Raw genomic sequence first — 27,667 nt, 5'->3', positions numbered from 1 at the left:
CTCCACCTGGCTGCAGTGGCTGCCTCCCTCTCTTCCTGGAAGTCTACTGCCCCACCCCAGCCCTTCTGGCCAACTCCTTATCCCCTGAGACGCCCCCCAGGGACCCCCAGCCACGCGCCCCCCCACCCCACCCCAGCCTCCATGAGGCCATTGACTTCTCCAGGCCGCAGCTGGCCCGCCCTGCCTCCAGCCGTGACGCAGCCCTCACTGGGGACCTGTCACAGAGTGGGATCAGAGACCCTCCGTTGCTCACCCCACCCCCATGTACACACAGTGGGCAGATCTAGGGGGACGGGGCTCCAGGGTGGGGGTGGGATGGCAAGGAGGCAAGAGCAGGGGAGCCTGGGAGGGCGCAGGGCTGCTCCTGGGGGCCCCGGGGCGGGAAGGCGCTGGAGGGCCCTCCTTCCTGTCATGCTTGGTGCTGGAGACCCTAAGTGGATTCATCCAGGATGAGGAAACCGATGGTGGTGGGGCGCCGGTGCTGGGGGCGTCAGCTGTGAGTGGGGGGCGGCGTGCCTGCGGGGAAGGGCAGGGAAGGGTCGGGCAATGTCCTCCCGCAGCCCGGGCCCAGCGAGGCTGACAGTGACCGTGGCAGGGCCCCGGAGGTGAGGAGAATGTGGGAGCTAGAGGAGGCTGACGGTGACCGTGGCAGGGCCCCGGAGGTGGGGAGAGTGTGGGAGCTAGAGGAGGCTGACGGTGACCGTGGCAGGGCCCCGGAGGTGGGGAGAGTGTGGGAGCTAGAGGAGGCTGACGGTGACCGTGGCAGGGCCCCGGAGGTGGGGAGAGTGTGGGAGCTAGAGGATGGGGTTCCCCAACCTGGAGGCCGGGGAGCTTTCTGCTCCACTCGTAAAGCTTTGACTTAGCAGCCATGTGCCAACCCAGAGGTCTCCATGTTGCTCAGAATGTGGCTGGAACACGCGGATGGGAGGCAGCGTGGGTCAGCGTCCTGCTGGACCTCGGTAGGCGATGCTCTGATCAGTGAGGCTGAGGGAGTGGAGGTCCTCGATGGGGTCTCAACGATGCGGACCCCGCAACACTAGACCCCTTCTCTGGTTATCTGCCAGCTGGATTCTTCCCCTTCTGGCCTGGGACCTGTGAGTGTGAGGTGGGTGGGTCTCGACCCTGGCAGCCAGAGAAGCCTGCGGGCGGCCTCCCCCGCACCCCGCGGGCGGCCTCCCCCCTTCCCTGCCCCGGGTCATCACCTCCCCCCCTTCCCGAGCAACACACGGCTTCGGGGGCTGAGTTTGCCAAACAGAGGAGAGGATGCCAATTAAATTCAAAGCTCAGATAAACAACTGTCTTTATTGTTTTTTAATAGACTCTTTAAAGAATGATTTTAAGTTTACAGGGAAATTGCTGAGAAAGTACAAAGAATTCCCATACACTCAGCTTCTCCTGCCCCCCAGCCTCCCATAGCATTAACACTTACACCAACGTGACACGCATGTTGCAGCTGATGGAGCAATGCTGATATATTGTTGTTAGCTGAAGTCCATAGTCGGCTTGGAGGTTCACTCTTGGTGGGCATTCTACAGGTTTTGCCAGATGTACAGTGACATGTGTCCACATGACAGCAGCTGCGGGGAGAGTCATTGCCCAGAAAGCCCACTGAGCTGCTCCTGTCCACCCCTGGTCCCGACCCCCACAACCATGGGTCATTCTACTGTCTCCATGGGTCTGCTTTTCCAGACTGTCCTGCAGTTAGGATCACACACTCTGTAGCCCTTTCAGACTGGCTTCTTTCTCTTGGCATTTACATTTCCTCTGCGTCTTTTCACGGCTTCTAACTGCCTTTCTCTTTAGAGCTGAATGATACTCCATCAGACGACAGAGGATGAGATGGTTGGACGGCATCACCGACTCGATGGACATGAGTTTGAGTAAACTCCGGGAGTTGGTGATGGACAGGGAGGCCTGGTGTGCTGCAGTCCATGGGGTCACAAAGAGTTGGACATGACTAAGTCGGACACGACTGAACTGAACTGAACTGATACGCCATCATCTGATGTCCTGCGGAAAGGTACCCACTCCCCCACTGAGGGGCATCTCGATGGCTTCCCCACGTTGGCCATGATGAGTAAGCTGCCGTACTCATCCAGGGGCAGGTTTTTGCACGGGCTTGGGTTTTCAGCTCTTGATTAGGAACCAAGGATCGTGGTGGCTGAGCCGCGTGCTGCGCATGTGCCGTTTGTAAGACGCCGCCCAGCTGCCTCCACGAGGCAGTATCTGTTGGTGTCAGTGTTTTGGTTTGGGCCTTACAGACATGTAGGGATATAGTTCTTTTATTTTAAACAAACATTTTCATGTGTTAGATCTGACATCCTGACATGGGGCCACACCAGAGCTTGGTGCCCGGGAGGCCTGGCAGTGGCCCGGGGAGGAGGCGCCCCCACAGGCAGGTGAGGATGGGGAGGCAGGAGCCCTCCCGGGGGCAGCCTCCCCACTGCGCTTTGCAAACCAGACTGAGGAGCAGGGGCTTCTTTCTGAGAGTGGTGGGCGTCCCTGGAGGGCTCTAAGTTGGGGGGTGGGTTGGGGGAAACATAAGATGAGCTTGGCAGTGCCTTGGGGCTGCCGCTGAGGACCAGGTGCCTAAACAAGATAAAAGAGTGAGATCCACCGGACTGGCTGGGGAAGGTGTGGGGAGCAGAGGTGGGAGGGGGCTGCGGTTTTACATGCGGCCATCAGAGAGCCTCACAGAGGAGCCTGCATTCCCAGGGCATGCAGAGGCCGCGTGCGAAGGGCCCCAGCCACGTGAGGGAGAGGCAGAGGGCGGGGTGGGGGGCCGAGCCCCCAGCCCGCAGGTCTCCCCAGGTTCACAGGCCCGGAGGCTGTGCAGGTCTCCCCCTCCTGGGGCTGGGCGGGGGCCTCATCACGGAACACAGCTGAGTGAATCATTGGCCACTGACCGTGCGCTCAGCCTCCGGCCTGTCTCCCCCCTCCAGGCGGTGCGGGTACTGGAGGTCCCTCCCGACTCAGGGCAGACTCTCCTGCCGTCAGCCCCCTTCCTTGGGTCTTTTCCCAAAGCTTCCTCGTGAACATCACCCCAGCAGCACTGAAAAGGGACTTGCTGTGAACATAAATAACCAGGCACCCATGTCAGCTTCATGGCTCTTGGGGGTTTCAGGAACTAGGGAGAAGACAGCAGACGCTGGAACCCGTGACACTGCCGTGGATCTCACTGCTGGGGGCTCCAGGGGAGGGAGGTGTGGGCCGGGGCCGGGGGGCAACACCAGACACGCAGTTCTTCTGAATCTCAGTATCACGGCCTGGTCTTGTAACCTGGGCGACTCTGAATGTTCCAGAAAGTTCCAAGGGCTGTTCGGAAGCGGGAGGGGGAGACCAGTGAACACATGGTTCTGATGAAGGGTACGTGCAATCAAGCACACATCTCGTAGAAGATGTTTTCAGTGGTTCTTGTGCTTTTCTAAGTATGAGGAGATGCAGGAAGCTGGGTTTATGACATGGTCTCCTGGAAAAGCGTCTGCAGGCCGGCTCTGCGAGTTTTCCCAGAGTGCCTCATCCCGCCCTTTGTCCTCAGCCCCCGCAGGGCGTGCTGCCGGTCAGCCGCGGTGGTGGGTGATGACTTCATTCCTGTAGAGCTGGATGGTCGGCCACATTCCTTATTTTACAGTCCCTTTCCCCTTCCGTCTTGACTTCGGTCAAGACTCCAAGGGCATTGCGTGACCAGGGTGTTCCATGGCAAGGATTTCCGTGACGGGTGGCTCAGGATATGTTACTAGACTAGACCCTGTCAACAGTCACCCCAAACCTCGGGACCCCCAGGCTGACTCCTCTGTCTTGGGCCAGGAATCGGGTCGCTCTTGCTGCTTCTTCCTGCACCTAGAATTACACTGTTACAGCGATTGATCTGGCAGAACTGTCTGTCTGGTCAATCCTTTCAAGGCTTCTGTAATCATTATTCATTTTATCTGAGGCCCGATCACGTTGTTGTTGATTAAAGAAACAATCGACTTGTAAAATAGGCTGAATAGGCGGAATAGACGTAATGTAACAAGGGGCATTAATAAGGTCATGAGCATGTCTTTAAGCTCAGAATGCCTATTAGGTGTGGCCCGATATCTCCCCCCGTCATCTGGCCAGTCTGTTCTCTACCAGTTGCTATCTTTAAGGGAAATGATATACTGCTCATAAAGTCCACCAAAGATGTCTGCACGTCCAAGGCCAACGGTGGGTCATCGTGACCCCTTACAGGACTGAGAAAGGAATGTTATCTTCTAAAGAGTTACATGGTTGACGTCAAAACAAGAAAAATAGATTTTTATGGTTGAGCAGGTATTCCTTTCCTTGGGGAGGTCTGGTTAATGCATAATGCAGATGCATAATGCCCACCAGAGGGGAGCGGGGAGGCCAAAGGGCAAGGGGAAAAAAAATGTCGTGTTAAAATTTTCCTTGCCTTGCCTTAGAACTCGAATTTTTTTCCTCAGGTGTTTGCCGTCCATGTTTAGAGCTACTGGTGTGGCCTGGCTGGAGGACGTCCCCTGAGCCCCGCAGGTCTGGCACTGCTGTGGGACCACGTGTCTGGCTTCCTGGAGGGTAGAGGGGTCGCCTCTCGCTGGGGTCTGCACACAACCTCCACGGTCCTCAGCACGGAGGGAGCGGAGGGTGGGGGCGGTGGGGAGACGCGACGCCCCAGTTGTCTGCACTCATACTTGGGGTGCACACCTTTCTGGCGTGTTTACGGGTCCCCCATGTTTCTGACTCTGTCACCGGCCCGTCATTTGCTCACGGTCCCCTCTGAGGCTCCGGGATGGGCTCACTCCTGGAGGTCCTGACCCCCAGCACCTCAGGACGCAGCTGGGTTGGAGCAGAAGCAGTCGGGGGACAGTGCGGTCACTGGGGGTGGGCCTACTCCCCTGGGACCCGGGGCCTTGTGAGACGAGGCCAGGACACAGGCACACTCAGGACGGCCCTGTGAAGACGCAGGGGGAGCACAGCCATCTGCAGGCAGAGGATCGAGGCCTCAGGAGGACCCAGCCCTGCCCACACCTGGGTCTCGGGTTTCAGCCTCCAGGAAAACGACAGTAAATGTCTGCTGCTTAAGCTGCCCAGGCTGTGAGCCTTTGTTATGGTCACCTAGCAAACTAATGAGGGTGTTAATGTTTTCCTTATGGATTTCCAAGTGCATTTAATGTATTAATTATATTAGCCCCTTGGGGCGTCCCTGGGGGCTCAGTGGGAAAGAACCTGCCTGCCAGTGCGGGAGACACAGGTTTAATCCCTGGGTTGGAAAGATCCTCTGGAGAAGGAGATGGCAGCCCACTCGAGGATTCTTGCCTGAGAAATCCCAAAGACAGAGGAACCTGGCGGGCTGCAGTCCATGGGGTCGCAAAGAGTCAGACACGACTGAGTGACTGAGCAACAATAACCCCCTTGTCTCTCGTATTTTACCCCAAATATTTTCCCACTCTTGTCATTTGCCTTTTAGTTTTTCAAAGACAGCTCTGTTGAGATGTAATTGGCGTATGAATACAGTACACTGCCCGTTCTAAAACCCATCCCGACACGGATGTACACATCGTGAGACCACCGCCCCCGTTGGGATGGCAGGCACGTCCATCACCTCGAACAGTGTCCTCTGGCCCCTGCAGCCTCTCCTCCCACCCCCCATGCCGTTCCCCACCCCCAGTTCTTAAATAATCAGTGACTGTGTTCGTATACATTTTCTAGGGCTTTCTATAAATGGAATTGTATAGCATGTACTCTTGCTGGCCTGACCTCTGTCTCTCAACATAACTATTTTGAGGTTCATCTGTGCCTTTTCATGCATCAGTGGGACATTCCTTCTGATTGCCATCGTATGGATACAAAAAGAATTTTGTTTATCCGTTCATCTGCTGATGGACATTTGGGTTGTTTCCAGTTTTTGTCAATTAAAAATAAAGCTGCTATTTACATTCATGTGAAAGTCTTTGTAAGGACAAACATTTCCTTTTCTCGTGGGGAAATGCCTAGAAGTAGGATTACAAGATCACATGTATGCTTAACTTTTACAGAAAAAAAGATGCTGCCAAACCGTATCGGTTTATGCTTCCAATATAGACACGGAGCTCCTGCTCTCTGGCCATTTGGGCCGTCAGTCTTTTAGATTTTAGCTTCTCTTCTAGAGTGGTGTCCTGTGATTTCAGTTTGCATTTTCCCAGTAACTGATGGTGTCGGGCACCTTTTCACATCCTGATTTGCCGTCCAATTATCTTGTTTGGTGAAGTGTTACTTCTAAGACTGGGTTTTACCCATTTTCAAAAATTGGTTTATTGTTGTGTTTTGAGAGTTCTTTATATATTCTGGATCAGCCTTTTATGAAATGTGTGCTTTGCAAAGATTTTCTCCCTGTCAGTGGCTTATCTTTTCATTTTCTTTACAATGCTTTTTGAAGGGCAAATTTTAAAATGTCTTGATGAATTTCAACTTACCCATCCTCTCTCTTTTTTTTTTTTAGGGATCATGCTTTCCATATCAAATGTAGGAGATCTTTGTCTTGTCTGAATTCACAGAGATTCTCCCCTGTGTTTTTATGGTTCTAGTTTTACGTTTAGGTCTATGATTCATTCGCTTTGAGTTAGTTTTTGGATGTAGTATGAGGTATAAATCCAAGTTCTCCTCCTTCTTTTTTTTCTTTTTTTCCTTCATTTGCTTGTGGATATGCGATTTATTAGAAAGGCTGTTACTTCTGCACTGAATTGCCCCTGCACCTGTGGATGATCAAGCTGTCCATGAATAAAGGAGTCTCTCCTTCCTGCTCTTCAATCTGCATGACCTTTTCTTCCTGCTTGACTGCAGTAGCAAGAACCTCGAGTACAATGTTGGATGGAAGTGGTGAGAGCAGACACTCTTGTCTTGCTCCTGGCTTAAGTGAGAAAACATTCCGTCTTAGATGCCCTTGTTGGGCAGAGGAACTTTTCCTCTGCTCCTAAGTTTGCTGAGAGCTTTATTTATTTATTTTTTTAAAGAAATCAGGAATGAGTGTTGAATTTTGTTAAATGCTTTTTCTGCACCTACTGAGGTGATTATATGGTTTTTATTTTTCAGTTTGTGAAAATGGTGAATTACTGACTAATTTTTAAATGTTGTCCCACCCTGCATTGCTGGGATAAAACACACTTGGTCTTGATGTATTATCAATATCACACATATTGAGTTCTATTTGCAAAATTTTGTTTAGGACTTCTGTGTCTATGTTTATGAGGAATAGTGGTCTGTGATTTTCTCTTCTTGTACTATCTTTGGTTTTGGTTATCAAGGTAATGCTGGCCTCATAGATGAGTCAAAATTTTTTTGTAGAATTTGTACTTTGTTGTTGTTCAGTAGCTCAGTCGTGCCCAACTCTTTATGACCCCATGGACTGCAGCACATCAGGTTTCCCTTCCATGCTCAAACTCATGTCCACTGAGTCAGTGACGCCATCCAGCCATCTCATCCTCTATCACTTCCTTCTCCTCCTGCCCTCAATCTTTCCCAGCATCAGGGTCTTTTCCAATGAGTTAGCTCTTCACATCAGGTGGTCTAAGTGTTAGAGCTTCAGCTTCAGCATCAGTCCTTCCAATGAATATTCAGAGTTGATTTCCTTTAGGATTGATGTAATTGCTATTATGTTTTCTTTAGCTGTTTGGTATAACCCACCAGTGAAACCATCTGGGTCTGGAGTTTTCTTTGTGGGAAGGTTTTAAGTTACACTGTCAATTCTTTAATAGATATAGAGTTATTCAGATTATCTTTCTTTGATTGGTCTTTGGTGTTTTGTTTTGAAAGACACTTTCATCTCACTTGTTTAGTTTATTGTCATAAAGTTGTACATAATATTCCTTGGTTATTCTTTTAATAGCTGTACAATCTGTATTGGGTTTCCCTGATAGCTCAGTTGGTAAAGAATCCGCCTGCAATGCAGGAGACCCCAGTTTGATTCCTGGGTTGGGAAGATCTGCTGGAGAAGGGAAAGGCTACCCACTCCAGTATTCTTGGGCTTCCCTGGTGGCTCAGCTGGTAAAGAGTCTGCCTGCAATTCAGGAGACCTGGGTTCGATCCCTGGGTTGGGAAGATCCCCTGGAGAAGGGAAGGGCTACCCACTCCAGTATTCTGGTCTGGAGAATTCCATGTAGTCCATGGGGTCCCGAAGAGTCAGGCACAACTGAGTGACTTTCACAAACTGTATTGATGTCACCTCCTTGTTGCTGATATTGGTCACTTCGGTTCTATTGCCTTTTCTCTTCTCCTGACCTGCTGTATCAGTGGTTATTGTATTCTCAAAGAACAAAGTTTGGGGTTGATTTTCCTGCTTTTTCTGTTGTTCTTCTGTTTCCTGTTCCATCCATTTCTTCCTGGTCTGTATTATTTCCTTTCTCGTGCTTACTTTGGGCTGATTTGCATTTCTTTTCCTATTTTTCTTAGGGTAGAAGCTGGGGTCACTGATTTGAGCTCTCCCTTGTTTTCCGATATAAGCATTTTGTAGGAGAAATTTCACCCTAAGTCCTGCTATAGCAGTTTTGCATACGTTCCCATGTGCTGTGTTTTTATTTTCATTCTGTTAAGAATCCTTCCTAATTTCCTTTTTTGATTTTTCCTTGACTCAAGGACTATTTAGAAGTGTGTTATTTAAATTCCAAATGTTTGAGAATTTCCCAAAGACTTTTTCCTGTTATTGATTTAAAATTTAATTCCATTATGGTCAAAGAATATAATTTATGTAACTTGAATCCATCTCAACTTATTAAGTCTTGTTTAATGGCCCAGAACATGATCTATATTGGTAAATGTTCCATGTGCACTTGGAAAGAATGTGTATTTGAATGGCATGCTCTATAAATGTCAATCAAGTCAAGTACTGCCCTAGTCTCCTAACTTCTTGCTGATTTTTCTGCACTAAACAATTAATCATTAATTTCCAATTAATTATTGATAGAGGGGTACTAAAATCTCGGAGTGTAACCGTGCAGATTTCTCCTGCCAGTTACAGCCTGTTTAGCTCTACATATATTTCAAAGGTCTGTAATCCCTTGTAGCCTTTGTGTGTCTTTATATTTAAACCGCTCTTCTTGTAGGCAGTACATAGGAGGATTCTTCCTGTTTTAACCCCAGTGTGACCATCTCTGCCTGTTAACTGGGGTATTTAGACCAGTTACACGTAACGCGCGCTTAACCGTGGAAACAAGTGCATCACTTCTCGCCCCTGTGCTGTTGGTCCTGCCTGTCTTCCCTCCCTCTCGCCTCTTGCTCTGCGTCAGTCAAGAGTCTCGTCTCTCCCATTTTGTCTTCTGTGCTGGCTCCTTAGCTCTGTCTGTGTTGCTGTTCTGCGGGCGCTTTAAGGGGTTCGCAGTGTTGACTCCTCACACTTGTTTTTCATTGATTGGTTTCCCTTCTCCTTACGGCTAGCTTTTTCCTGCAGCTTTGCCTGTTTGCTAATTTTTGATCGGATGCCAGACATTGTGTGTTTCCCCCTCGTTTGTGCAGGATCTCTTTCTACTCCTACAAACGTTCTGGAGCTTTGTTCTGGGGAGCAGTTAAGTCACCTGGCCATGATCTGATCCTCTCTGGTCTTGATTTTCTTGGTTTGTAAGGTGGGTCTGGGGAAGTGCCCCCATTCGGGGTTAACTGTTCCCAGTGTAATGCAGGAATTTTCCAAGTGCCCCAGGCCCCGTGAAGTGTCCATTTTCCGAGTCTGGGTGGTGGGAACGGACCCTGTTCCCAGCCCTGCCTGAGCAGTGGACATTGGTCCCTGCACCCCTCCTGGTGGTTCTCTTCCAAGCCTTGAATAATTTCCTCCCAGGCCTGTGTTGCTCTTTACCCGACTGGATATGTGAGCGGGCCCCTCTGCAGGCCTCCAGGGCTCCCTGCACGTGCTCTCCACTCCAATACTCTGTGCCATGAACTTTTGTTGCCTGGGTCTCCCTGGACCCTCAGCTCTTTCTCATCAGTTCAAGGATCCCATTAGGCTCCCCCCCAATTTCCCCTTCCTCTCTCGAGGAAGCAAGTTGAGCAACTCTAATCCTGGAGCTGATTGTTTCTCATCTCCTAGGGACCGATGCTGTCAACTGTCTCACATTTACTGTCCTAAAAAATAAATTGTTTCGTGTACTTATATGGTTTTCTGTTGTTGTTTTGTTTGGAGGGTTGCTCCAGGCAAGAGGATAAATCTGGTCCCTGTTTCTCCATCTTGCCTAGAAGCAAATGTCTGCCTTTTAATTTGGATGAGCATTTTTTGATATACAGAAACAAACCTTTTGAGCGATGAAATTTACTGAGTCTTTTCTTCTACGATACTTTCATTGTTTATAAGCTTAGAAAACTGTTGCCAGTATGAAAGCAGATAGATACATACCTATATTTCTCTATAGTTTTATTTTAAACATTTCTTTTTTCACATGCTGACCTCTGTAACTCTCCTGGCTTGTATTTTGATATTTGGTATATTTGGTCCTGGAGTAACAATCTCATTACCTTTTCTCCTCCTGAATACATTTCTGATTTTTCTCAACCTCCTGATTAAATATCCTGCAACCTCGGATGGAGATGCTGCCAGATTCTTACGGTTTCGTGGTATCGAGATGATAAATGTTGTAGAATTGAAATAACTTGTACAACCTACAGGAGAAGATGAGGGGCTGCACATTACTGCCTGTGTTTGGCGCCACTTCTTGGTAGCCGTGTGACCTTGGCGCTCAGCTTAGCCCACTCTGAGCTCCAGTTGGCTCTTCTGGAAAATGCAAGTGATGAGAGTGTCTGCCTCCTGGGGCTACTGTGAGGATTTCAAGAGACAAAGGCGAGGCAGCTTTGCCTGACTGCTGGTCTGCAGGGAGCTCTCCACACACATCAGATATGCTGCCTTCACTTCTGAAATCTGCTCTTAATTTTCAAAATTTTCTTGGCTCTTCCTGCCTATTTTTCCTTGTATGCGAATTTTAGGTTTGTCTTGCCAACTCCCTCCCCACCCCTGGCTCACCCCTCACCCCCAAATAAATCCTATCAGAATTTTGGTTGGAAATCTGGCGAACCTATACATGAATTTGGGAAGATCTGATGTTTGTAAATGTCCTACCCAAGAACGTGGTGTGTTTTCTCTTTCTTTCTTTTTCAGACTTCATGTTTTTATTTCTCAGTAAAGTGTGTTGTTTTCTTCCTACAGATCCTGAACATTTCTGAAGAAGGTTTTTGCTAAGTCTTTTTATGTTCTTCGCTCCCCCTCTCCTTTTTGTTTGAGAATAGCATTTTTTAAAATTCTGCTTTATCTTCTAACTGGTGGTTGCTAGAAAATCATAAAAATATTGATGTAAAATATGTATTTTGCATCTGGCTCCTTTCCTGAATTCTCTCATTCATTCTGAACGCTCTTCCGCTGACTCTCTCGGGGCTCCTAGGAATGTGGTATTTTGGTCTCCTCCTTTCCAGAAGTTGTACATCTTATTTCCGTTTAACATCTTTTGCATTGTCTTCAGTTTATGGAGCAGGGCTGAGCAGTAATGGTAAAAGCAGGCATCCTTGTTTGGTTCCTGTCTCGGACTGCGGATACCTCTGTGTTCCACCATCCAGGGTAGATAAAGGAAGTGCTTATTTATAATTTTCTATAGTTTATTGAGCTTGGTGTTTTGTTCTCAGAAATAAGGATTGACTTGCAGCAAAGATCCTTCCCCCAAAGTTTAACGATCACGAACTGTTTAAGACCTGCCAGAAACATAAATAAAAGTGGGAAGAACCTGCATCTGCCGCCCAGCACTTGGCTTAAGAAAGACGAAGGGCGTGAGGCAGGGTCCCGAGGCTCTGAGCGACCCCCACCAGAGATGCCTCCCCCGCAGAGGGGACCGTGCATCTGAGCTGTGCGTTCCTCACAGCCAGGCCCGTGGAGCTTATGTCCACGTATTGAACCACGTTTTGGGAGTCCCATTGCCCTGTGTTTTTCCTTTGGCGACTTTCTCAGAGCTCCCAGCGCTGTTTGGGAACCTTTGCCGGGGCATGCATGCAGCTCTGGGTCATTGTTTTAACCGTGTCAACTCCACTCACAGATACTCCCCAATATGCCTCCTCTTGGTGGAGGATTGGAGCTGCTCTAATTTTCCGTAATTACCAACAAGAGTGTGCACTCAGCAGAAACCAGTGGGCCTTTTCAAGCTGCCCAGGGGCGGACAAATGAGTCTCCCAGGCCTCATCCTCCAACGCCTTCTCCCAGGATGGGCGAGCATGCTTCAGTGCACACCTCCCCCGAGCCTTGGAGCGGAGGTGCAGACAGGAGTCTCGTGAGAACAGGGCCCCCTCCTGGATCACGCCCCCGGATCACACCACCGACACGGGGCCTCCGGCGTTCCGGACACGATCAAGGCCACGCACCCCACTTGTCCGGCCCTTTCACCTCTCTCGGTCCGGCGGAGGTCATCACTTTTTTGTTGTTGTTCTTCTCAGTCACTTTATTGCCTTTTCAGATGCCAGTGTCATAACATTCTTGTTTGTTTACAGTTGAACATAAAATTGCCAGATAGCCATTCTTTTCTTAAGTAGCCATGATGAAACCGTTGTTTTCACATGATATTTCATTACTTCTCCACTCATGTTCATAGTAAACCCAAGTGTAAAAAGATTAGAAACAACAAACTGTATATGTCGTTGTGTGAATTCTGTATTTTTTGTAGCATCCAGTGTGCATTATTTATTTATTTTCATGGGAATGTAGTTGATTTATAATACTGTGTCCATTACTGCTGTATGGTAAAGTGATTCAGTTATACATACGTGCACATTTTTTAACATATTCTTTTCCATTATGTTTATCACAGGATATTGAATATAGTTCCCGGTGCTACACGGTAGGACCTTGTCGTTCATTCCTTCTTTTTTTTTTTGCTTTGAAGGATCGGTGACAGCTTTGAAGAGTCTGGGCCGCTTTTCTTGAAGAGGATCTCACAATCAAATTGGCTGGACAGTTTCTTCACAGTCAGACCCAGGCTGAACTTTGGGGCCAGAACGTGGCTTCGGTGGTGCTGGGTCCTCAGGGCTCTTCACGACCAGGTGCCCGAGGCCCGTGGCTCTCGCTGTGGGCGGCGCTGAGACGGATCACCGGGTTCAGATGAGGCTATCACCGGGTTCAGATGAGGCTCACCAGTTTTCTGTGTTTTCAGGTACACTTTTAACTTGAAAAATGATGGGAGAAATGTTCAGCTCTAGGGTGTGAGGCGCTCATTCTGATTTAACTTGGATTTTATGCCAAGGAAAGCAGCCTCTTGGTGGCCTGTCAAACGTCTGCTCGACGTCTGTTGTAATCTTTCAGGGAAAGGGTGCACTGACCAGAAGGAAAGCATGTCCGTGTTAAAATAAAGATGAAGCACCTCCCTTCCCAGGACACCAACGCCGGTCCTCCTTCAATAAGACGCCCTTCCCAGGTGCCAGGGCCACGCTGGCTCACTGGGTGTGTAGTTAGTCCCTGCAGCTGTGTCCGACTCTCTGCGACCCCGTGGACTGTAGCCCGCCAGGCTCCTCTGTCCGTGGGATTCTCCAGGCAAGACTACTGTAGTGGGTAGCCATGCCCTTCTCCAGGGGGTCTTCCTGACCCAGGGATCCAACCCGGGTCTCCCACATTGCAGGCAGATTCTTTACCATCTGAGCCACCAAGGAAGCCCATTTTATAGTAAAATGGAACTTTAAAAAAGAAGTGGGAAATTGTACTTTTAGAGCCCACCAGCTCCCATCAGGTGGGCAGTGCCCACAGGAGTCCTGGCTGGCTTCTACACCTGGAACAAACCCCGTCCTTGCAAGGCCTTGTCGGGCCCTAAGATGGCCTGGATGGGGACTCTTTTGACATTTCAAAATGGATTTTTTTTTTTTTTTGCACTTGCAGTTAAGGAAGGCTAGCTCTGTAAAACATCCCTTTCTCAAGATTCTGACCCTGAGAGAACAGAAGTACTCCCGACAGGAAGCTTGGTGTTAGAACTCTTATCATGTCCTTGAAACACAAGCACAACCGCCATTGCTTGTGACCATAGCCTTGACTCAGCTAGAAGAACCTAAGACTGAAAAAACATAAGGGGAAACTTTGAAAACTGAATCAGGAAAACTATGAGATCTTTGTCTGTGCCTATCTGGATGTACATACATCTTTGTATACTCATAAGTAGGGTCCTTTTTTACTTGCGGTTAATATAACTGAAATTAATTTGTAAAAGAGCTCTATTTAGTTGACTTACAGTATAGGCTTCCCTGGTGGCTCAGACAGTAAAGAATCTGCCTGCAATGCTGGAGACCTGGGCTTGATTCCTAGGTTGGGAAGATCCCCTGGAGAAGGGAATGGCTACCCACTCCAGTACTCTTGCCTGGAGAATCCCAAGAACTGAGGAGCCTGGCGGGCTACAGTCCATGGGGTCGCAGAGAGTGGGACACGACTGAGTGACTGAAGTGAACGTACACACACGCACAAGTGCTCACCCATTAAATATAACGTGTAAATATTTCTAAATATAACAAAACTAATCTAAGTTTTTAGAAGGAATCATGTGATATAGGATTGATCTTCAGTAAATGAAAATAAATTTAAGTTGTTGGTTTGGTTAACACAGGCATGTCTTTAGGGCCATCAACATTGAGTATAATGAAGAGAACAGACTTCTGGTTGCCGGGGTGGGGGCGGGGGGAGGAGGGGTGGAGGGATGGAGGGGGAGTTTGGGGTTAGCAGAGGAAGACTATCACACAGAGAATGGATAAACAGCAAGGTCCTGCTGTCTAGCACAGGGGACTATATTCAACATCCTGTGATAAACCGTTATGGAAAAGAATATTAACAAAGAACGTATATGTGTGTGTATAACTGAGTCACTTTGCTGTACGGCGGAGATCGACATACCATTGTAAATCAGCTATACTTTGTTTTAAAAAACTGAGGGACTTCCCTGGCAGTCCAGTGGTTAGGACTCTGTGCCTCCAATGGAAGGGGTACGGGTTTGATCCCTGCTCAGGGAACTAAGATCCCACGTGCTGTGGGGTGCAGCCAAAAATTTAAAAATTAAAAAATTGAGAAAAAGGATAATTGTGTTTTATGGTATGTCCACTTAAAAACAGTTTCTCCAGATTTTGGTAATTTGAAACTTTAGTTTTGCTAAATTAAATTAAATGACGGGAATTCATTAAATAGCCAGATCACTTCCAATGGAGATAAAATACTAAAACACTAATTGCTAAGCAAGTCTAAGTTTACCTCCTGTATCTTCTTAACAGAGAAAACTAAAGCTGTTTGGGTTTCCTGGACACATGTCTTATACCACATTGAGACAATAAATCGTGCTGAGGGGGAATCGACGTTTCTAGAGGTTACAGAATAGGTTTACAAGTTTGCCCACCAGGAGATACTGAGATGACAAACAGTTCACAGTTGCTTGCTTCTTGGTTTTTGCTAAAGATTCAGGTATTTTTAAGGGCTACAAATTATAGTATATATGTAATTAAAGCTACTTTAACCTAGATATCCATCAACAGATGAATGGACAAAGAAGCTGTGGGACATATATATGATGGGATATTACTCAGCCGTAAAAATGAACACATTTGACTCGGTTCTAATGAGGTGGATGAACCGAGAGCCTATTATACAGAGTGAAGTGAGTCAGAAATAGAAAAGCAAATATTGTCTATTAACACGTGTATATGGAGTCTAGAAAGATGGTGCTGATGAGCCTATCCGCAGGGCAGCAGCGGAGATGCAGGCGCAGAGGACAGACTTGTGGACACAGAGGAGGCCGAGAGGGTGGGGCGGATGGACCGGGCGGCTTGGACACATGTACGTCACCGGGTGTGAACAGCCAGCCGGTGGGCATTTGCTGTGTGATGCAGGGAGCTCGAGCCCGGTGCTCTGGGACCACCTCGAGGGGTGGGATGGGGGGGAGGTGGGAGGGAGGTTCAAGAGGGAGGGGAAGTATGTATGCCTACAGCTGATTCATGTTGATGTACGGCAGAAACCAGCACAACACTGTAAAGTAATCGTCCTCCAATTAAAAATAAATACATTTTTAAAAAGCTACTTTAAAAAGGAAAACATTTCAGCATACAAGGGAACTAGGAAGGAAAAGAATAAGATGCATGTTTTCAGTAAAATAAGGTATGAAAAATGGAAATATGTTTTGTGAAGGGCAAAGAGTGTGATGTTGTCCTGAAGAATTTTAAAGAGAGATTTTTGTGTGGCAGGAAGCAGCACAATATTGTAAAGCAAATATCCTTTAATTAAAGATAAATGAATTTAAAAAAATAAAGCTATTAAACTAATTAGGCTTATTTAGGATGTTAAGTGACATGGGAAATACTATCAAACAAAAAACAACATTAAGCCTTCTTTATGTTATGTCCATATAAATATATTATACATTATGTGTTCCAGAAATTACATGAAATTCCTGGAAGCCTTGTGTGTCCTGACATAAAATGTTATCTGACATAAAAACTGAGGCTCCCACTGAAGGGGCTGAACCCAAGAATTAGGGTAAAAAAACAGAATCTGTACAGTTTATGGCATGTGTAGACAAAGTCCACTCTGTGTCTACAAAATTTATCCCTCACTGTCAGACGTTTCCCATCCTGATGACCTTGTAAAATGGCAATAGCCTGCTCCTAAATCAAAGAAATTAAGATGGGTAACCAACGGCTGTAAATTACATGAACAATCAGGGCTGTGGGGAACCCAAGACGGCCTCTTGCTTCCTCCCGTCTCCCTGACAAACCCTTTCTTTCTATTTGATGGAGTAAAGCCTTCCCTTGATACAAGGCTTATGGCCTCATGATGACAAAGAAACAGTTTAAGAATGTGTGTTCCACTTGGCCTTTCCCTTCCACAATCTCCAGTAATCAAGGCACCCACTTTGCTGGGCAAATCATACGAGTCTTAACAACAACAAAAAAAACCCTCACAAACTTCTTGAAATTATCTGTATTCCTGTCACCCTCAATCATCAGGCAAGGTCAACAAAGCTAACAGAGAACCTGGACTCAAACAGGACAAAAACTTATTACGGGGCATTGAGTGACCTGATAAGTGTGATTACAATTTTTATGACTTTTTGTTTGACATGTTACTGGCTTTTAATCTTTGTTTTCCAGATGTAAAAGAGCCTCTCCCCTTAAGCTTATTATGACTGGAAGCAATTTTGTAAATTACCACCTTTGTAAACAGAACTGAAGCATCTCTCTCTTCTCTCTACCTGATCCCTTTAGCCTTGGGAACTCCAGTGCCCAGCAGCTTTCCAGGTGAATGAGGAAGGTTGCTTCTTGGCAGGCGCAGGAACCTTGAAACACTCTGGACCTTGAGAAGACAGGAATCCACTCAAACCTATAGGTGCTGCTGGCAGAGTCTGACAGCATAGCTTTCCTGGCCACGGAAGGCCTTTGAAAAGCCCAGTTTGAGATTGTTTATGAGTTAGTTTCAACACAGCCAAATTTGAAAGTGCCCATAACCCCAAAGAAGGCTTCCCTGTGGTTCAGCTGGTAAAGACTCCACCTGCAATGCAGGAGACCTGGGTTCAATCCCTGGGTTGGGAAGATCCCCTGGAGAAGGGAACAGCTACCCACTCCAGTATTCTGGCCTGGAGAATTCCACGGACTGTATAGTCCATGGGGTTGCAGAGCCGGACACGACTGAGTGACTTTCACTTTAACCCCAAAGAAGATGTACTGACGGCCAACAGCACATGAAAAGGTGCTCACGTCATTGATCATCAGAGAAACGTAAATCAAACCCATGGTGAGACATCGCCTCACTCCCATCACCATCAGGTCAGTGCAGTTCAGTTGCTCAGTCGTGTCCGACTCTTTGCGACCCCATGAATCGCAGCACGCCAGGCCTCCCTGTCCATCACCAACTGCCGGAGTTTACCCAAACGCATGTCCATTGAGTCGGTAATGCCCATCACCATGGCCATCATCAAAAAGACCACAAGTGACAATGGTTGGTGAGGACATGGAAAAAAAGAGAGGCCTGGTTGGTAGAAAAGTCAGTTGGTGCAGCCACTATGGAGAGCAGTGTGGAGGCTCCTAAAGAAGCTAGAAATACGGCTTCCATATGGTTTAGCAATTCCGCTTCTGGGTGTATATCCAAAGAATATGAAAGCACTAATATGAAAAGACACACGCACCTCAATGTTCATGACAGCATTGTTTACGATATGACAGCAACCCGAGCGTCCACCAGTGGAGGCGCTCGGAGACACTGTGGTGTGTGTATGATACACAGATGTCATGTGCACGGAGGAATGTTTCATTGTTGTTCAGTCGCTAAGTCCTGTCCAGCTCTTTTGTGACCCCACGGACTATAGCTTGCCAGGCTTCTCGTTCCATGGGGTTTCCCGAGCAAGAACACGGCGTTGGCTACCATTTCCTTCTCCCCGGGCATCTTCCCTGACCCAGAGATTGAACCCACCTCTCCTGCATTAGCAGATGGATTCTTTACCACTGAGCCACCAGGGGAGCCCCAGTGGAATATTAGCCATAAAAATGAAATTCTGCCATTTTTCAGCAACATGGATTAACTTAGAGAATATTATGGTTAATGAAATAAGTCAGAGAAAGGCAAATAGTCTATGGTATCATTTTTATGTGGGACCTAAAAATAAAGCAAACGACTGTACATCACAAAACAGAAACAGACTCACAGAACAAGTTAGTGGTTATCAGGGGGAAGAAGGAAGGAGAAGAGGCAAGATAGCCGCATGGGATTAAGAGGTACAAACTGCGGTGTATAAAGTGAATAATCAGGATTTTCCCGGTAGTCCAGTAGTCAAGACTCCACGCTGCTGATGCAGGGCACCCAGGCTTGATCCTGGTCGGGGAGCTCAGATCCCACTTGCTGTTCAGTTCAGTGGGAAAAAAAAAAAAGTGTGAAAAAGTAGATAACCAGCAAGGATATGTTGTAGAGCACAGGAAAATAAAACCACCATTTTGTAATAACTGTGAATGGAGTATAATCTATCAAATGATGAATCACTATGTTACATACCTGAAACTAATGTGATATGGCAAATCAACTATACCCCGATAAAAAAGAAAGAACCTGTGTGTTCAATTAACCTTAGGTAAATAATCAGGCCAAGTTTCTTGAAACCAGACTTATTTTTTGCAAACAGTCTTAATCTGGCTATATTTGATGGAAATAAGGATAAGTTAAGAGAGACAAAATATGTTTCAACAGTATACCTTTGTGGATATTAAGTTCTGGTGCTATTGTCTTTGAGGTTTGATATTTTCTGCTTAAAATTCACTTCCTAAATGAGTCCTTGTTACTGTGTCACGTTATTGTAAAGTTTAAGTGAATTATTAAAAGGATGTTCTAAGCTGCTTTCTGAGGCTAATCACAGTCAACGCTCTTCGGATGAAGATCAGACACCCTATGACCTGCACCCAGGAGACTGTGTAGACTGAACAAGACATCATTTAAAGGACTTTCTCTCCAACCTGGACGGAAGGACCCTTACCAGGGACTCTTCACTAGCTCACGCACAGTGAAACTGAAGGCAATTTTCTCCTGAATTCACATTTCCCACTTTACAAAGGCCTCTGCATCAGACTGGTCTGCAGAGAGGACTGTTGACCTCGAAGTCACCTTAAAACAACCATCAGGACAGGGCAAGAAGGCTGACAGCGGCAGAGAGAGCTGACCCAGGAATCCGGGCCCGTAAGGCCCGCCCTGCTAGTTCAGTTGGACTGTTATTCAAATGTTTGTCTCCCTAGCAAAATAAAAAGTGATTGTTCCGGCTATACCTTGGCCCCAACGTTCAGGATGGAAAGGAAATTCTTTGGTAAAGTTGTCACAGGGGACCTCTACGGCGAGCAGAGTAGCTGACCATTGGGCCTGTCATCCAATTCCTTGGTCAGTGAAGGACTGATGTAGGCCCCTCATAGCAGCCATCACTGATGTTTCAGATGTTCCTAAGATAAGCACTCAGCTAGACAAACCTCCCTCTGGCCTGACCGTTCAGGTTCAAATTCTTCAGCATATGAGCATGTCCGTCTCTTGTCTAATATTTCCCTCTGTTCTTAAGAGACCAAGCACGCCTTCCCCAGGACACCCCCAGCCCCACTCTGACCCTTTCTTAATTAACAAGTGTTGTCAAGAGAAAAACACAAGTAAATGAAGCCAGCAACTCCTCCTGTCAAACACCATTACAGATGGCTTTTGGAGAGATTGCAAAGGAAATGACCCATGGTTTAACACCGTGTTAACAAAACTCCCAATTAATGAGGCTATCAATGAGGGCTCTCGGGGAGGAACCACGCTCACTTTCCCAGGTTTCTCTTCCACATGTGGTGTTGGAAATGATCCACCTTGCCAAGGATGGGCACATAAACATCTCAGCAGCTGGCAAACAGATTTATGGCCGCTGGCTTATTAAGTTCCCCCATTGTCAATACACAGAGAAATAAACGAACCTCCTTACTCTCCCCATTACAGAGTCAAGAGATCCATGTCAGCAGGATACCAAGACACTGGTGGCAAAGTCTCTTAGAAAAACGAATTCCTAACACAGGAATGTATGTAAACAGATGATCAGAAACCTATCAGGCACCACTGGTCAAATAGTTGAGGAGGCTGCAAAAAGCACTGAAGCAAAACAGACATCCTTCCACTCCCTCGCCCGGGTCATATTAGATAACAGGGCTGCCTCGGATGCTCTGCTGGCTGGAGGGGGGGCGTCTGTGCTACGGCAAAGACTTCTTGTTACATTTACCTCCGGAGCAGCTGAGACTCGCCTAGAAGGAATTTCCCAAGATGTAAGAAAAACTGACCCCTTAAATGACCTGCTTAGCTGGCTCTTTGCAGGCATGAGCAATTTTTTCCCAGTCTGCTTTATAGATAATTATTATTTTCATAACATGTATTTATCAGTCTTTTCCTGTCAATGCGTTCATGACACAAGTCTACTGCTAAATGTTTATGTGACCGTTCAGCATGCTTGATAAAATGCATAGCCTGTGAAATGTTTCCCCATTAGCAAGACTCTGTGCTTGTTTACTGAGTCTGATTAGTGTCTACCCTACGTGGATAACTAAGCAAATCCCTACACACATGGAAACCAGCAGAGGAGGCTTAACGCAAGGGGCAGGATGGACCCAGGGTGGACAACGAGCACCCTGCCATCAAGGGACAAATACTTTGGTTATCGATGCTTTCTATCGAGACATGTACGATCAAAGGAGAGAAATAATGAAAGCAATTTTGGCATATTCAGGGTTGGGGGAAATTATTCTGGCTTATACACGATTCAGTTTAAACTTTATGCTCAGTCAAAACGGCCTGTTTGTGGCCTACCCCACAGGCGTTGTGCATCTGCTTTAATCATTCAAGAAAAGGGCGTATTGACCAGAGGTAAAGAATGTCCATATTACAGATAAAGACAAACACTTCCTTTCCTGGGATGCCAACGCTGGCGCTCCTTTGATGATAAGGCCGCCTTCCCAGGCGCCAAGGCCATCCTGACTCACTGTGTGCATGCGGGTCTGTTTTTCCTCGAAACCTTGAAGGAATGTACCCCTGACTTGTTTGATGTTCTTTGTTCTGAGAAGACAAAAAACGGGGCTGAAAAACACGTTTCCGGGCAGCGGTCCCTCAGCGTCATCCAGAGGCTGGCTTCCGGGTTATAGTCCTCAGTTTGGCTCAGAATTCTTTTCCACGCCCATGGTAGATTGTGCACATATTTCTGACGACCTCAGTCATCAGAAGGTGTGACTCGGAGATGGAGTGTTCTGTGTGCACTGACTTTCCATCCAGGCTTGTCTGCAGCCGGTGATGACCTTTGCCTCAGTCGAGTGTCACGTTAGCGGAGCCTCTCGGTCCAGCACTCCCTCTGCATCGATGGGCCTCATTCTTTCCTTCCCCTCCATGGCATCTGTGTTCTGCTCATCTCGTTGGTCTGAGCTGACAGCAGTGATCGTCCATGTTTGACTTCCCACTTGCTGTGATCACTCAGGGTCTCTTTCCTGTGGTTGATTACTCCCAATTTGGCCCACTTCTCTCTTCGATTGCTTGCCTTCCTGATGGTGTCCTCGAGTTCCTTGCAGAGCGGTCCTCCGTGTCTGAGGATGGTTAAGTCCCTTCTATAAAACAGTGATACGTCTGCACGTACCCTACCTACGTGCCCGCATGTTCTTCAGATCATCTCTATATTCTTTATAATACCGAATACAATGGGAAGGGCTTCCCTGGTAGGCTCAGTGGTAAAGGACCCGCCTGCCAATGCAGGAGATGTGCAAGACACAGGTTAGAGAAGATCCCCTGGAGAAGGAAATGGCAACCCACTCCAGCATTCTTGCCTGGGAAATCCCATGGACACAGGGGCCTGGCGGGCTACAGTCCATGGAGTTGCAAAGTGTCAGACATGACTTGGTGACTGAACAACAACAGCAACAACACTGTGTATATGTTGTGTAACCAGCTGTAAATACAATTTAAATAGTACATAAACAGTTGCTGACATGCAGCAGATGCAAGCTTTGCTTTTGAGAACTTCCTGGAATTTTCTTTCCTGAGTATTTTCAATCTGAGCCAGGTTGAATCCAGAGGCAGATGGCCTCCTGTATACACTGAATACTAATTCTTCATCACTGATGTGTGTGTTACAAATACCTCCTCCCAAGAGATGCCTCGCGTTTTCACTTGTGGTGTCTTTAGATGCAGAGAAGTTTATTTTTTTAAACCTTATTTTTGTTGAATGTATTGATCTTTTGTTTTATGGTTTGTGGAGTTTGTGCCTGTTTAAGACATTTTCCTTGATAGTTGAGCTTTCTGATGATTCTCTTATACTTTTTTCTTAAAAGTTCACGTCTTCTTTATTAGATGCAGAGCTTTCAGTGACCAGAATTGAAACCCGTCAATCCTAAAGAAAATCAACCCTGAATATTCATTGGAAGGACTGACGCTGAAGCGCCAGGACTCCAGCCTCCTGATGTGAAGAGCCAACTCATTGGAAAAGACCCTGTTGCTGGGAAGGATTGAGGGCCGAAGGAGAAGGGAGTGAGAGAGGATGAGATGGTTGGGTGGCATCCCTGACCCAGTGGACGTGACTCTGAGCAAACTCCGGGAGAGGGTGAGTGACAGGGGAGCCTGGGGCGCTGCAGTCCACGGGGTCACAGAGTCGGACACGATGCAGTGACTGGACACGAACCACCACGGGGGAGGGCGGGGCTGGTATTTTGTTTTGCTGTCGATGGACGTGCAGCTGTTTCAGCTGAGAAGAATGTTGCCCACCGCCCAGTCCCACCTACAACACACCCTGGAAGGAATTCAACGCACAGACCAGGAACGAGACACTCTGTGCTCTGGGGAAACAGGCAGAACAGGCCCTCAGTCAGCTGGACATTTTCAGAAGAAAATTTATGAACCCAGATTCTTGCATCTCCTCATACTTAGAGAACCACTAAAATCCTTAACTCAGATACCTATTCCTCGTGACCTTCAGCAACATTCTACCAAGACAGGAGCTTGGCTGCAGGGACCCTTTGACAAAGTCACAGCTATACTGATCGCCAACCCCCAGCTCTTAGGACCAATTCCTCAGAGCTGCTGAGAGACTGCTTCTCAGGCTGTAGTCATTAGGTGTGAGGTGTGTGCACGCTCAGTTGTGTCCGACTCTCAACCCCATGAACTGTAGCCCATGAGGCTCCCCCACCCCTGGGATTTCCCAGGCAAGAATACTGGAGGGGGGTGCCATTTCCTACTCCAGGGGATCTTCCCAACCCAGGGATCGAACCCATGTCTCCTGCATTGTTGGGCTGATTCTTTACCACCGAGCCACCTGGGTTTCCAGCCCTTAGTAAACCCCAAATAAAACTGAAACTCACAGATCGCCTGTTGCGGGTTCTTCTTTCAGCCCACACAGCCCATCCCGTCCCCGCTGCTTCTGGCACCACCCCCCCCCCCACCAGGCCTCCCCGTGTCGAGGGCCCCACTCTGCTGTGCGCATAGAGGACGCCCACCCCACCAGCTTGGAGGACCCAGCTTTACAGGAAGGATGGCTGCTAGGAAAGAATCCCCCCAGCTCAGCCTTCTGATATCCAGGCCCTATTTCCTTCCACAGGAATTTTAGAATTAATGTCAGTTTATCTGAGAATCCATATTGGAATGTGGGTGAGTTGCCCTGAATTCGCGGATTAATTTAGGGATAATGAACATTTTAAAGATGCTGCATCTTCCTCTCGTTGAGCAGGGGTGACATTTCCAGCGATGTTGATCATCTGCAATACTTTGCAACAAAGGGATTTTATTATCCCTCTATCTTGTGTGTCTTTTGTTAGATTTATTCTTGTTGTGTTTTTTACATTTCGGTTCTAAATGACATCTGGCAACCTTGCCTCCTGTTAATAAATTTCAATTTTTCTTTCCTGTGCTCGCCGACACACACCTGAACCCTAATTCTACAGCTTGTTGTTGTTCAGTCACTCAGTCGTGTCCAGCCCTTTGTGACCCCATGGGCTGCAGCACGCCAGGCTCCCCTGTCCTTCACCAACTCCCAGAGCTTGCTCAAACTCATGTCCATTGAATCAGTGACGCCATCCAGCCGTCTCAACCTCTGCCATCCCCTTCTCCTCCCGCCCTCAGTCTTTCCCAGAATCAGGGTCTTTTCTAATGAGTTGGCTCTTCACGTCAGGTGGCCAAAGGACTGGTGCTTCAGCTTCAGCATCAGTTCATCTAATGAATATTAAGGATTGATTCCCTTTAAGATTGACTAGTTGATCTTTCAGTCCAAGGGACTCTCAAGAGTCTTCTCCAACACCACAGTTCAAAAGCCTCAATTCTTCGGTATTTAGTCTTTTTAATAGTCCAACTCTTACATCCATACACGACCACTGGAAAAACCATAGCTTTGACTAGATGGACCTTTGTCAGCAAAGTAATGACTCTGCTTTAATAGTCCAACTCTTACATCCATACACGACCACTGGAAAAACCATAGCTTTGACTAGATGGACCTTTGTCAGCAAAGTAATGAGTCTGCTTTTTAACATGCTGTCTAGGTTGGTCATAGCTTTTCTTCCAAGGAGCAAGCGTCTTTATATTCACGGCTACAGTCACCATGTGCAGTGATTTTGGAGTCCAAGAAAATAAAGTCTGTTACTATTTCCTTTGTTTTACCATCTATTTGCCATGAAGTGATGGGACCAGATGCCGAGATCTTAGCTTCCCAAATGTTGAGTTTTGAGCCAGCTTTTTCACTCTCCTCTTTCACTTTCATCAAGAGGCTCTTTAGTTCCTCTTCACTTTCTGCCATAAGGGTGGTGTCTTCTGCGTATCTGAGGTTATTGATATTTCTTCCCGTAGTCCTGATTCCAGCTTGTGCTTCATCCAGCCAGGCATTTCTCATGTTGTGCTCTGCATATAAGTTAAATAAGCAGGGTGACGATATACAGCCTTGATGTACTCCTTTCCCAATTTGGAACCGGTCTGTTGTTCTATGTCTAGTTTTTTCTTTATGTTCTATGTCCATATTTTCTTTATAGACAATTCTATGTCCATATTTTCTTTATAGACAGTTATCTGATTGTGATGAATGATCATTTCTTTCCAGGGATTAGTAGGCAAGAAAATAGGGAAGCTGACATTCCTGACTTACTCTTGATCTTCAAGGTGATCTTCCAACCGTTCACTATTAGGATGATTTGCTGTAGGATTTTGGAAGACGCCTTCCTCAAGGTAAGGAAATTGCCTTCTAGGTTGACTAAGAAACCGTGAACTGTGCTATCATCCAGTTTTTTCCCAGCCTTTAAACTGTTTATGTTTGTGTGTCATGAATTATTACATTACTCAGTTTTCTAACATAAAATTATTTTTGCATTGGAGGGAATACTCCCTTGATCATGATGTAGTTTTCAAAAGCTTTTGGTGGGGAGGGATATAATCACTGGTTCAACGTTTTTAATATGAAATCAGTCTATTCAAGTTTCCAGCTTCAATGAAATAAGTTCATTTCCCCTGGAAACTGACCATTTTATCTCATCTTCAAATATTCTATCGTAGCAAAGATATCGTAGACTTGTCTCTGCCATCTCTGTGACATGCTTTCTCTTCATTTCAGTGAGGTTTGTGCCTTCTCCCCTTCCTACCTGATCTACTTGGTTTTCATACCAGACATTTTATCAGTCCTTCAGAAGAACCAGCTTTCTACTTTGCTGGCTCTCCCTGGCGACCCTGTCTCTTCATCTCACTGTCTTCCTCCGTCTGCCTTACTCACGCCCATGCTTCTCTTCTGCTCAGGGTTTGGTTTTTGCTCCTTTGCTGACTTCTTGACTGTGACATTTCAGTGTTAGTCGCTCAGTCGTGTCTGACTCTTTGCGACCCTGTGGACTGTGCCCGCCAGGCTCCTCTGTCCATGGAATTCTCCAGGCAAGAACACTGGAGTGGGTTGCCAGTCCCTTCTCCAGGGGATCTTCCCGACCCAGGGGTCAAACCCAGGTCTCCTGCGATGCGAACGTGTTCTTTACCATTTGAGCCACCCGGGAAGCCGTTTAACTTACTACAAATACGGCTCTTCCCCTCACTTTGCTAATGGAAGCGGTCGGGCCGAGTCATCAGGATCTGTTCTGGGACCGGGCTCTAAGATGCCTCCTAAGTGTCTTCCCCATCTCCTCTGGGATCCATCAGTTATTCAGAGCGCATTTCTGCATTTCTAAACATATGCTCATAAGCCTTCAGCCATCGGTTCCGACTGGGCTGCAGAGGGCTGACTGTTGGCTGAGACATTCCCATTAGAGCTTGAAGCTTGCTGCAGAGCCTCGTCTATAACCTGCTCCTGCAATGTTCCCCACGCACACTCTCCTTCAGAGGGACCGTGGGCCATCGGCGTCCATCAGTCAGGCCTAATGCTTCCGTTCAGAGCTTGCACATCCACCCCCGCGCCTTCCATCATCCTGACTCCCTGACCCCGAGATGTGCTTGAAAATCTCCTGCTCCCGTCCCCGACTTGTTCTTCCCCTGCATTCCCACCGTCTGCGACTCAGCTCACATTGCTCTAAACCTGTGCGATTCCGTGAGCTGAGCCCCCCGCCCCCCTGTGCTGACCGCCTCTCCCCAGGGCAGCTCTCATCCCGTCGTTTCCGTGCGGCGTGGAGGGACGGTGCTGGGCTCGGTGGACCCCACTGTTTGTTACGTGGAGGTGCTCACCTTCAAGTCCCCTGCTGCAGGAGGGCACACTGGCTGGGCGCAGGGTATTCACATTGACTGCAAGTAGCCCTGTCTTGTGGGGGTGGGGTGCCCGAGGGCCTGTGGACGTGTGTGTGTGTGTGTGTTGGGGTGCACGCTGTGTATAGGCACGTACCATCCGGGTGGGCGAGCTCATTGTCAGGGGCCCGGCGCCCTGCGGCAGCCTGAGCCAGGATGCTCCCCACTTCCCCCCGCTCCACAGAGCCCTCCCGGGGGGCAGTCCAGGCTCGGCAGCTTCCTCCGTGAATACTTGGCTGAGCAAAGCTCTGTGTCTCGATCCAATTTTTGTGATTTATATTTTCCGTAATTCTACTTGGTCAGGCCTTTCAGACTTATTACACAGGGAGCACTCTGTTCTCGTATAATATAGAAAGAACGGTCTGTGTTGCCACGACTGCTCCCTGAGATGTGGTCTCCTCCCCCTCCCTGGGGCCGCGTGCACCTCCCCTGCTCCGAGCTCCCTTCTGCCCTGTTTCTGGGGGACGTTTGTGCCCCGGGCCTGCCTTCCGAACG

At 47.6% G+C, this 27,667-nt stretch overlaps 1 long non-coding RNA gene across 1 annotated transcript; it reads left to right on the top strand.

The window, feature by feature from the left end:
- The first annotated feature begins 307 nt into the window (after positions 1-307).
- Positions 308-23,800, top strand: LOC145523275 (uncharacterized). Its single transcript, XR_014066461.1, has 6 exons — positions 308-959; positions 1,065-1,105; positions 1,804-2,020; positions 4,446-4,512; positions 12,849-13,115; positions 22,796-23,800. It is a non-coding gene; the product is annotated as an uncharacterized LOC145523275 (long non-coding RNA).
- The last annotated feature ends 3,867 nt before the right edge of the window (positions 23,801-27,667 follow it).

Source organism: Giraffa tippelskirchi, chromosome 10 (genome assembly GCF_054371585.1).
Source record: "Giraffa tippelskirchi isolate mGirTip1 chromosome 10, T2T-mGirTip1v1.2.pri, whole genome shotgun sequence".
Lineage (NCBI taxonomy): Eukaryota > Metazoa > Chordata > Mammalia > Artiodactyla > Giraffidae > Giraffa > Giraffa tippelskirchi.
The sequence above is the reverse complement of the archived record's forward strand: the minus strand, read 5'-3'. Positions and strand labels throughout refer to the sequence as shown.